General features: G+C 41.4%; 1 pseudogene; it reads right to left on the bottom strand.

Annotated features, from left to right (window-relative positions):
- Positions 1-884: 884 nt before the first annotated feature.
- The window catches only part of LOC108491598, a 5,814-nt pseudogene continuing 536 nt past the window's right edge, over positions 885-6,162 (bottom strand).

Below are 6,162 nucleotides of genomic sequence, written 5' to 3'. Positions count from 1 at the left end.
AGGTACACACACAAAATCTTTTTTCTTTTCTGTAGAAATAATTTAGACTCATCATTTCTTCCCTATCATTATTTAGCTCAAGCTCACAAATCTTGATTTCATAGCATCACTAATTACATTGTTACAGTCAATGATTTTTTAAAACTTGGGTGTGTTTTGTTTTGTTTTTTTGAGACAGGTTCTCCCTCTAGCCCCAGCTGGTCTGAAACTTGACCAGGCTGGCCTCCCGTGCTCTGCCTTCTGAGGGACTGGGATTCAAGGGTCTCACTTATGTAGCACTATTGACCTGGAACTCACTGTGTAGACCAGGCTAGCCTCAAACTCACAGAGACTTGCCTGCCTCTGCCTCCAGAGTACTGGTATTAAAGGCATGTGCATTTTTTAGTTCTAAATTCCCATCCCCCCCCCATTGAAGCCAAAGAACCATAAACTTTTTCTTTTTTTCTTTCTTTTCTTTTTTTCTTTCTTCCTTTCTTTCTCTTTTTCTCTCTCTCCATTCCCTCCCCCCTTCCTTCCTTCTTCTCTTCCTCCTTTTCTTTCTTTTTTGAGAAAGAGTCTCTCTGTAGCCCCAGCTGGCCTGGTCTTGCTATGTAGACCAGGCTGACTTTGAACTCACAAAGACCTGCCTGCCTCTGACTCCCAAGTGTTGGGATTAAAGGCATACACCACCACTCCCGGCTTCATGTCTTCTCTTTTTAAGAGCTATTAAAATTTGAGAAATGATCATGATGGATGATCTTTTTGATGTGTGTCTGTATGCTGTTTGCAAGTATCTTGTTGAGAATTTTTGCATCTGTGTTCATTAAGGATGGGTCTGTAGTTTTTGTTTTTTTTTTTTTTTTTTTTTTTTTTTTTTTTTCCTGGCTTCAGTACACAAGACAAATTTATGCCCCTAGAGCAGAAGCTGTGGATGACTCCTATTTCCAATTGGGTGGGAGGATCCATTTAGTCTTGTAATAATGAGCCAAGTGATGAATTCTCACTATCAGAATCAGGCTTTCAAACAGCAACAGCTTTCTTAATTAAATGGTAGAGATCCTCTGGAAGATCAGGAGAAAGTCCTTTGGACTTAAGGATTCCTTTTTTAAATTTTTTTATTTTTTGTCTTTTTGAGACAGGGTCTCCCTGTAGCTCTAGCTGGCTTGGAACTCACTATGTAGACCAGGCTGGCCTCGAACTCACAGATCCACCTACCTCTGCCTCCCAAGTGCTGGGATTAAAAGTGTGCGCCACCACACCCAGCTTACGAATTCCCAAATTTTTATTGCCAGTTACAAAACGGACTTGTGAAACACCATGTGAGTCCCTCGGGATCATACCGATTTGGGAGGGAATCTGGCCTTTCTTGGCCACTTTGTAAATCTCGTCGTTAGCCTTCAGCTTCAGCCAGGTGGGGTCGCTTCGACGGTAGAGCAGAGCTGACTGGGACTATCCCTTCCGTGGGAGCGTGCATGGACCCGTCACGGCGGTCTGCCAGCAAAGAGAGCCAGCGGTGGTTTTATACAGACAAGGGTCTTACATAGTCCAGGCTGGCTGAGAACTTGCTACATAGCCCAAGATGATTGTGAATGCCCGATCCTCCTGCCTCCACTTCCTGAGTGCTGGAATGACAGGTGTAAACTACCCTGTCTGGAAGCTGAAGATTTTTCATTTCTTAAAGGTGTTACTATTAGGGCTGGAGGTGGACGCCCAACATGCACACGGCCCTGGGTTTGATCTGCAGCATTACACACACCAGGCCTGCTGCAAGACTAGTCTCAGCTCAGGAGGTATAGGCAGGAGGTTCAGAAGTTCAGGTCATCTTTGGCTGCATAAAGAGGTCAAAATCAGCTTCGGCTACATGAGACTATACCTCAAAACAAACAACAAAATCACACAAAAAGTGTCACAATTGTTCAATTTGAGGTATTTTCTAATTTCCCTTGTAACTTCTTTGATCCATGGGTTAAGTGTGCTGTTTAATTTCCAAGTATTTGGAGATTTCCCCTAATGCCTTTCAGTTATTTGATCCAGTTTTAACTAAACTGTACTCAGAGAACAAGATTATGATCCATGGAAGTAGGTGTGAAAAGATGTAGGTCTGTGGTTTTTCAATGTAGTGTTCTATAAATGGCCAAAGATTGAGTTAGTTGATAGTACTGTTCAAGCCTTTTGTAGAGATTTTTTAAAAGTTATAATGACTGTTGGTGGTGGTGGTGGTGGTGGTGGTGGTGTGTGTGTGTGTGTGTGTGTGATGTGAGTGCAGGTGCAGGCACTTGCTATGGAGTGTAAAGGTCAGAGGTCAACTTTTGGGCATCAGCTTGCTCCTTGTTTTAAGGGTTCTCATTGCTTCCGCTGCTTTAGAGCGCCAGGCCAGCTGGCCTGAGAGCTTCCCAACAGTCTCCTGTCTACCTCCATCTTGCTGTAGGAGTACTAAGATTACAGATGTGTTCCACCACATCTGGCTTTTTTATTTCTATTTACTTTTTGTGGATTACAGGAATTGAGCCAGGTTCCCAAGCTTCCGAGGCAAGTGTCTTGTACCCACTGAGCCATCCCAACGGCCTTGGATTTTGTATTCTCACTGTAACTGGATTTCTACTTCTTCTTTTACTTCCATCCGTTCTGTGAAGTTCTGTAATTAAATACATTCATACTTACAATTTTGTATTCTCTTCATGAACTGACCATTTATCACAATAAAATGTCCCCCTCTCTATGGTAATCTCTGACCTGAAGTCTGTTGTTCAATATGATTCATTTTTTCCTATGTTGTTTGATATTAAGTTTAATATGCTATTTGATATTTAGAATATGGAGGAGTCTAACTTTCAAAAGAATTATTTGTATAAATTTTCATAAAATTAGTGTTTATGAGGCTAGAGAGGTGGCTCAGTGGTTAAGAGCACTGACTGTTCTTGCAGAAGACTTGGGTCCGAATCCCAGCACCCACATGGTGGCTAATAACCATCAATAATTCCAGTTCCAGGGGGTCTGACGCCTTCTTCTGTCCACTAGCATTGCACGACAATGGTGCATGTGTACACAGAAGTGCAATACAAGCACACACATAAAAGAAAAATAAAGAAAAATAGAACACTTGCACAAATAAAAATAAATAAAATCATATTTAAAAATTAGTGCTTCTGTGGTATATCTTTGTCCATCCTTGTGTCTGTATCATTTATTTAATAGACATGTCTTTATTTTTTTCAGTGAACATATAAAATAATGGGTTTCAGGGCTGGAGAGATGGCTCAGTGCTTAAGAGCACTGACTGCTCTTGCAGAGGACCCAGGTTTGATTCCTAGCAACCACCATCAACAACAGTAACTCCAGTTCCAGGTGATTTGACACCCTTTTCTGGTCTCCATGGGCATCACCTACATGAATGCACTTAAATATATACAGGAAAAACACATAAATGTAAAATAAAAATAAATAAAATTTAAAAATAAATAAAAATATTCCAAATTGTCCAACTTACACAGTCTTTCAAGGTAATCATTGAATGTAATTCATTCCACTCCTTAACTCTCCATTCCCAACTTCATGTTGCACCTTCCTTTTGGCTAATGAAAGCAGAAGCTTCCTTGGCTTTTCTTTAAAAAAAATTTTTTTTTTCTACTGGGCGTGGTGGTGCACACCTTTAATCCCAGCACTCGGGAGTCAGGGGCAGGTGGATCTCTGTGAGTTCAAGTCCAGCCTGGTCTACATAGTGAGTTCCAGGCCAGCTGGGGCTACAGGGAGACCCTGTCTCAAAAAGGCCTAAATAAATAAATAAAGTAAAAATTATTTTCTTTAATTCTACATGTATGACTGTTTCATATGTATGTACATAAGTGCACCCATGTGTGCAATGCCATCAGAGGATGGAAGAGGGAACAGGATCTCCTGAAGTTATGGACGACTAGCCACCATGTGGATGTTGAGAACTGAATTCAGTCCTCTGCAAGAGCAGTCAGTACTCTTAAACCCGAGCCATCTCTCCAGCCCCTTCCTTGACTTTTCGACTTAATGTTCTTGAAGCTATGATGCTCTGTCCCTCAATTATGTTCAAATTTATTTTTCTCTTTAATTTAAAATTTTTAGACAAGGTTTCACAATGTAACCCCAGGTGGGTCTGAAATTCACTATGTAGACCAGGCTGGCTTCAAATTCAGAGACATGTCTGCCTCTGTCTCTGGAGTGTTGGGACTAAAGGCATGGACTGCCACACCTAACAAATATTTTTGTCAACTGGGAAGTTATCAGATCATAAAACATACTATATTTCTTCTTTTCCTCCTTAAAAAAAGATTGTACCTCCTCAATATACAGGATTATATCTATTTGTATATTATAATTTTCTGTGTCTAAATCAAATAATGACAAACTGGTATCTTAAAACCAATAGCCATCTAGGTTTTAAATTTTTGAGCTAGGTGTGGTGGCACATGCCTTTAATCCCAGCAATGGGAAGGCAGAGGCAGGCAGATCTCCATGAGATTGAGGCCAGTTAGGGCTACATAGTTAGTTCTAGGCCAAAAAGACACCACCCACACACACACCCACACACACACAAATTGTGCTTGACTGCAAGTGTCTATTTTTCTCCACAAGCAGTTTATTGCATAATTTACATTATTTTAATAAAAAGGCCGAAGCAGGAAGTTTGCATGATTTTACGGTTAGCTATATATTGAGTTCCAGGTTAGCCTGGGCTACAGTGTAAAACATTTTTTTTTTTTTAAAGCAGCAGTGACAATAACAAAAAAGTCAGGCCTGTGATCCCAGCTTCTTAGACAAGTGAGGCTCAGGCAAGAAGAACATGGAAGCTGCAAGGCCCACTGTAGAACTGAGACTGTTTCAAAATTAAAGAATAAAAAGAGCCTAGGGATATAGCTTAGGTCTAATTCTCAGTATTGGAAAAATAGCTTTGTCTATTCTAAATCTTCATATATAGGGCTGGCAATATTGCTCAGTGGTGTAAGGGCTGACACTATTGCTCAGTGGCGTAAAGGTGCTTGCTATCACAACCCCTGAGTTTCATCCCCAGAATGCACACAGTGGAAGGAAAGAACCAATTCCTGGAAGTTGTCTTTGCACAAGTGCACACACACACACACACACACACAGAGTAAAACGTAACAAAATCTTCAGATAAACAAAATTGCCTTATGTATGATGCTGGAGAGCTGGCTCAGTGGTTGAGAGCACTGGCTGTTCTTCCAGAGGACCTGGGTTTGGTTCCCAGCACCCACATGGCAGCTAAGAACTGTCCATTAAATCCAGTTCCAGGGGATCTGACACCCTCTTCTGACCACCTTGGACACTGCATGACAACACAGGTGCACTACATACATGCAGGCAATACACTCACATAAAGTAAAAACAATACATAAAAAATGTTTTTTATAAAATTATCTTGTAGCTGGATGTGGTAGTACATGCCTTTAATCCCTGCACTTGGGAGGAGACGTAATCAGATCTAGGTGAGATCTCGAGGCCAGCCTGCTCTCCATAGCAAGTTCCAGGCCAGTTGTGGCTACAGAGAGAGCCTGTCTCAAAAAGAACCAAAATAAATTTTTATCTTGCATATAGTCTTCTGTGTCTGGCGTTTGTGATTTGTTTATCAGAAGTGTTATAAGTAAATGCTATAAATATAAAGGGAACACTCAGGCGCAACAGGGAACCTAGTCAAGCAGGGACTCATTCATTGCAGGTGTTACAGAGCTTATAAAGGCACCTGGAAATCCCCCCGCCCCCCTTGAGGGTGTGTCTTAAGGATGGTCATGTGCTGATCATGCACTCCTCAGCAGTGCGGAAGTATTCTTCAGACTTTCAAAGCAAGTCAGGCCAAGCCCCAGTAACTTCCTCTTGGACTTCTGCAAGGTGGGGCCTTTAGGTCCCCACACAGAGGCAGGTGGATCTCTGTCAGTTCAAGGCCAGCCTGGTCTACATAGTGAGTTCCAGGTCAGCTAGGGCTACAGGAAGACCCTGTCTCAAAAATACAAAAATAAATAAATAATAAATAAATAAATTTAAATTAGTTCATTAAGCTGGCCATGATCGTACACACATGTAATCCCAACAGTTTGGAAGTGGTGCCAGGAAGATCAAGAATTCAGGGTCATCCTGTGTCAGAGACCCTGTCTGAAACAGACACAAAAGTTCATTAGACTGATTCTCCAAAGAAACAGA

The sequence above is a fragment of the Nannospalax galili genome, unplaced genomic scaffold (genome assembly GCF_000622305.1).
Source record: "Nannospalax galili isolate Female #2095 unplaced genomic scaffold, S.galili_v1.0 scaffold5090, whole genome shotgun sequence".
Taxonomy (NCBI): domain Eukaryota; kingdom Metazoa; phylum Chordata; class Mammalia; order Rodentia; family Spalacidae; genus Nannospalax; species Nannospalax galili.
Note: the sequence above shows the minus strand (reverse complement) of the source record. Positions and strands in the feature narration are given on the sequence as shown.